A 6386-nucleotide genomic window follows, 5' to 3' on the forward strand; every position below is an offset into this window, starting at 1 on the left:
TGCCCGACGTTTCGACCGTATTTGGCGGCCTTTTTCAAAGGAAACTAAAATAATCGTTAATTATGAGTGAACAGGTAAAGCATAGTAAAAACATATATGAAAAAGTACGAAACAAAAACAAAATTGCAGCGCTGTGTCGTTTTTGTCGTAGTCGCTGATTGCCAAATGGTGGCAGGTTGGGTGTTTTTGCCCTGACCGAAATGGTTGTGGAGATGACGATTTTGTGCTTAAAAAACACTTTCAGTTTATCAACTATGAACAAAAGTAAAAAAACTTGTTTCGGAAGTGCTACTTTATACTAAAGAAAAGTGTGTAACGTTAACATTCCTCGATGACTCTTTGTTCCTCATCTACAAGTTCTACCGCTGGTTTGAAAAGGTGAGGAGGGAGGGAGGTGAGGGTGTTTCATCGAAAATTTATGACTATTACAAACGGTAAACAATTTACGAAACTGATAGAAATCTTAGCAGGCGATTCAGTTAAATAAGACTTATAGTTTCTTATAATGTTTTATAAAAAGCACCAAAATTATGTAAAAACTACAATTTTTAAATTGCTCTCAAACCAACGGTCGGACGCGGTCGGATGAGTATCCACCTGCGATGGACTGACAATAGCCGATAGTTTCGAATGCTTTCAACCTTTTATCTTAATTTGACTTAATTTGATAACTTTTTCAATTGCGTAATCGTACTAAAATCATAAAACAAACATTTACCTTTATTTGTCAAAACAAAATAGTTTGAATTTTTTTAATTTCGATATATCCAGCATTAGAGAAGTTAGAATAGGTCATTAACAGGCGGGCTCAGAGCGCAATATCGGAGAGTGAGAAAGAAGCGCAAGCGACGTATCTAGAAGGTAGGGACTCTTTAAAACGAGAGATCAAGCTTAGCAAGCCAATTGCCATAAGTAGCTGTGCTGAGAAATAAACGCCAATCCCTGGGGGACGCGTACTGATTCGTCATGACGAAGACGAGGGTCCGTCGACACCAGCTGAAATATGCCCGGGTAAGCTAAAGATAATCGTTGAGGGTCTCTTCCCGAATCACGATTCAACTACCTGGTCACCGACACCGTACGGCGAAGAAGATGGAGGTAACGCAGTCGAGTGGCAAGTGACTAACGACGAGCTCAAAGACGCGTCGATGTGACTAAAATCAAAGCAAACCCTCGGTCCGGATGGAATACCAACCGTGGTGCTGAAAGCTGCGATCCTGGCATATCCGGACATGTTCAGGATGCTACTGCTGAAGTCTTTAGACGATGGTAATCCCCGAAATGAGGAAGGTGCAGAAACTGATGTTGCTGCCAAAGTCAGGGAAGTCACCGGCCCATCCAGCCTCGAATAGACCAATGTCGCAGCGTGGCATAAAAGAATGAGCCAGATCCTGAAGAGCTACTTCCAGAGTAGAGCACTGCTGTACCAGACGAACAAAAGGGCAGAAGGCAATGCGAGTCGCAGCGGGCGTTACTCAGGGGTCCATTCTCTGTCCAACACTTTGGAATGGGATATACGATGCACTGATAATATAAATTCGTGAATATAATGAATCATGCAATGCATGAATTCATTCGTCGTTTACTGCAACGAAGTATTTTCGTGCATTGTAAATAGTAAGTTTCGTTCATTTCATGAACAAGAATGACCGTATGGTGAACGAAAGCTTTCGTAAATTTTACACATTTAATGTACACTGCACGAATGTTATCGTTGCTAACGACATTATTTTTCGTGAATGAAATGAAATGTTTTGTTTATTTTAATAAACATTTGTGAACGATTTCGTTGGTCGCACGAAATCTTTTCGTTTATCTTAGAAAAGTTTTCGTATTTATTAGCCTCTTATTGTTTTCAATCGATCTTTTGGGATCGAAGTTTGACAATATCGTTTTTTTATTTAAAAAAAATCGATGTGGCCAAATCGATTTTATTGTAGTACGAAGAAATGACCGCTTGATGAACGAAAGTTTTCGTAAATTTTACTTATTTAGTTTACGTTGCACGAAAGTTATCAACATTATTTTTCGTGGAAGAAACGAAATGTTTCGTTTATTTTAATAAACGTTTATGTATATTACAAACGATTTCGTTGGTCGCATTCGATCTTTTAGGATCGATGTTTGACAGGACCGATATTGCTCCGGCAGAGAAAAACTCAAAATTATTCATAAAAAATCAGCGAGCAGTTCGCGACGGCTCAACTAATTCTGTACTGCTCTAGATTCTGAATCAAAGCGAAATAGGTTCAGGAAATCTGCCTGCAACCGGCGGACACGGATACGACTACTAAATAGTCAGACAATAACAATTATCTGATGTATAGCAACAATTGCTCCATATTGCTCTTTTGATGTGGACGGTTTGACGAATGGTGCTCGTAAATATTATAAAGATATTCGTATATAACAGCGAACTACTCGTTTGCTAAATGAAGCTGTTTCGTAATAAGCCAACGAAAGTCATTTCGCGGTTTTCACGAAAAACTCGCAATAAAAAATAAAAGTGTTTCGATAGAACTACGAACGATTCATCATATGTAGGAAAAATTCGTATATTTTATGAATGTTGTTTGTACGAAATTAATTCCTAGCGATTTACGAATATATTCTATCAGTGTGGGGTCTTAACACTGCGGCTACCCAGGAAAGTGAAAATCGTTGGTTTCATGGACGATGTGTCACTAACGGTGAGACACTTGAAGAAATGGAGGTGTCGGCGACGGACACAATCTTTTTTTTTTTTTTTTTTTTTTTTTTTTTTTTTTTATTTCGATTATAGAGGTTTTAACCTTAAGGTCATTCGCCTCTTCGGGTTAGAAATATCTCTTATGAAAAATTTCTAACCCTATGTGCGGGGTCGGGACTCGAACCCAAGTGCGCTGCGTACTAGGCAATCGATTTACCAATACGCTACGCCCACCCCCGGACACAATCTATGCGATCGAGAGCTGGATGTTCAAGCTGCAAATGGCTCACTACAAGACGGATTTGTTGTTGGACAGCAACTGCAAAGCGGTTCAGCGGATACAGATCACCATCGAAGGGCATGTGAATGCATCGAAGCGTGCACTGAAACAATTGGGAGTGATAATCGACGACTGATTGAGCTTTAACAACCACGTTGATTACACATGCGAAATGTCGGGTCTTTATCTAGTGTTTCATCGATACTGCGATATGGGGCTCCTGCTTGGGGTGCGGCGCTGAAAACCAAGTGAAACCGCGAAAAGCTGTACTGGACGCTTCGACTGCTGGTAGTATGAGTTGCGATTGCGTACCGGAGGCAGTATGCCTTGACGCCGAGATGATCCGTATCTGCATTACCCTGACGGAGGATATCAAGAGCTACAATCAATGAAACGTCAGAAACGTGAGGAAGATGATGAGTATCGATTCGATGGTGACGTAGCAGCAGGAATGGGATAATACGGAGAAAGGAAAGTGGACCTACCGGCTCATCCAAACCTGTCGACGTGGGTCAATAGAAAGCACGGAGAGATGACCTTCCACCTGAAACAGCTCCTACCGAGCCAAGGCTGCATCTTCATCGGTGTGGGTACGCAACGTCAACACTGTGCCTGGAGTGTGTGAACATCGAGGAGACACCGGAGCGTCTTTGAATGTCCGAGTTTTGAAGTCTTTGAATGTCCGAGGAGAGTCTTTGAATGTCCGAGGTTTGAAGTGACGTGCAGGGAGCTACTTAAAACGGGAGGACCGGACATCAACCCGAATAATGTAGCCTACAGAATGACAAGCCTCGTAAAGACGTGTAACGCAGTAAACAGAGATATGATGTAGATCAGTGATTCTCACCCTGGGGTCCGCGGGCCCCTAGGGGGCCGCGAAGTCATTGCTGGGAGTCCGCAAAGAAAAATATATTTTCCGAGTGCATATTGAAATTTCAAATCTTGTTTCCTAATAAATTGAAAATAACATATTGATAGCATACAAAATTGATGTTTATCTGTGGGGGTTCGCAGCAACCCAGTGTGATATCTAAGGGGTCCGTGGTACGAAAAAGGTTGAGAACCGTTGATGTAGATCATGACCGTCTTACAGCGGAATGGACATCGAACAACGGTTTCGGGAGAGCAATCACCGCCAGGGAACTCTCCGCAGGTATAGATCCACCGACGAGGACTAGTCGAGTAGACTGCAACAGAGCAGCGAGTATGAGTCGTCGAAACGCCAGCGAACCGGACGTCACGCTCCACTCGGAATGAATAGCCAGAACGACCACGGCACCCCACCGGTTGTTCCGATAGAAAAATAGCGAAATCGATATTGGGAAAACTTTTTTCGCCAGGGAACTCTCCGTTAGCGTAAGCTAGATTCGCCGCCTAGACTGAGTAGACAGCGACGAAACACCACTAGTCGCGGGTCATCGGCGCACCAGTGCACCGGATACCCTGCTTCACCAGAATCGCCGAACTGACCTCGGCACCTAGCTGATTAGCTCGATCTCGGGAGAACTTCTCTCGCCGGGGAATTCTCTGTCGGAGTAGGTCAGGTCCATCGTCGGGGACCAGACCGAGTTGTTCGCGAACAAGTCGAGGAACTGAATGGACCATCAAGGAAGTAGTGCTAAATGGCCCAAGAAGAGAACTAAATGGTTTAAAGGAGTTGCGGTGCTAAATGGCACCGGTTACGGAGCCAAAGGGTTTAAGAAGTTGTAGTGCTGAAACCAAATAAGAATCGGTATCGGGAGAACTTCTTTCGTCTGGGACCTCTTCGTCAGCTTACAGTCAGATTCACCGCCGGGAACGAGACCGCGTAGACCGCGACGATACACCACCAGTCGCGCCGGAGCTCCAGCAAACCCCTACTTTACGGGAATCGCCGAACTGACAGCACCTGGATGGTTGGCTCGAACTTCTCTCGCCGGCGAACTTTTCGTCGTAGTAGGCTAGATCTATCGTCGGGGACTAGACCGAGTAGTTCGCGAACCAGTCGGAAGCTCAACGAGGAAGTGGTACTGAATGGCACAAGGGAACTGAAGGGCTCAGTAAATTAGACAGTCGGAAGTTTGCCGCCCAGATTGTCCTCGTGGGGGAAGAGCATTAATTCTATACCAACAACCAGCTTTCCTATCTTGACTACCCAAACCTGTTCCCTGAGTTGGTTTTTGAACATTTTTTCCTGCTCACAAAGTTTTTGAACATTTTTTCATATATATACCAAAAAAATTTCATATCCCCCCCCGAAAATTTTTTTTGCTGCGCCACTGGTCTCTATGTATTCACGGACTGAACCATAGGGTCTCGCTCTAGCATATTATATCCCATTATTTTGACACGTGTGTACTCGGGGCAATATGTGTCAAACACAACAAAAAAAACTTGTAACTTTACGTCTTGCCAGATGCACATAAAATGAGCGTCCCAATTCATATAAATTTACATTTAATTACATGTAAAAATGTGAGTTGTTTAGCTTTTCCTATGTCATTCAGTCTGAATTTTACATCAGAGTCACCAGACATTACCAGACAAAAGGAATACGTCGCTACATTGTTTACGTCAAATGTAATTTTCATTTTTTCTAAGAGTGAACTAATGGGCCTAGCATTTTTAAGAGTGAGATAATATATCATCAGTGTTAACAGCGACGTGCGACCTCTAGTAGTTAAAATTAACAGCAGCATTTTAGTCGCTTCGTATGGTTTCCAATTAATGTGCATGTAAATTTGAAAACGTTGCGATACAGCGAACAGAAATAAACAGGCAATCGCGGAGAGAGACTAACATGTTGCAACTGGTTGAATCTATAAGGTTATAAGCTGGGATTTACGTGTCGATCCCATGTACTCAGTATGAGACAGTGTCTCATTCTTTTTATGTTTATTATGGATAAAAAAGAAAAAGATGATCAGAATCAAGCAATTGAAATAGACTCGAGAGGGCCTCTTCTATCTTTTCTATATACTCAACACAAGTACCTTCGGAATGGTGTGCATATTTTGTCATTTCGGTTTGAATAAAATGTCATTTTTGAAAGCACCTTATGTCTTCGCTATCTGCACGATAGGTGCAACCACTTTATTAGAAACTGTTTCCCAAATAATGAAAATGAAAAGAAAAGAAGGCCTAATTTTTTATTCAAAAACCAAACCAATGTCTGAGCAGATTAGTCATTTGTTTAACAAATTGACTTAGAAAGTGTAACAGAAAGCGTGTAATAAGTTCAGATCACAATAGCATCGAATAAGTTTTAATGTGTTTATGAGAAATTTAAAAAAAAAACTTTCCTCCGCGTGAACCTAAAGACAAAAATACTCTAAAAATTGCTATTTCAAGGTTTACGACAATTGTTGAACCGTGAACAATTACTAAACATAACCTTTCTATATGAGAAAGGCAAAAAAATGAAATTAAAATGCTGAA

This window comes from Topomyia yanbarensis, chromosome 2 (assembly GCF_030247195.1).
Source record: "Topomyia yanbarensis strain Yona2022 chromosome 2, ASM3024719v1, whole genome shotgun sequence".
Classification (NCBI taxonomy): Eukaryota; Metazoa; Arthropoda; class Insecta; order Diptera; family Culicidae; genus Topomyia; species Topomyia yanbarensis.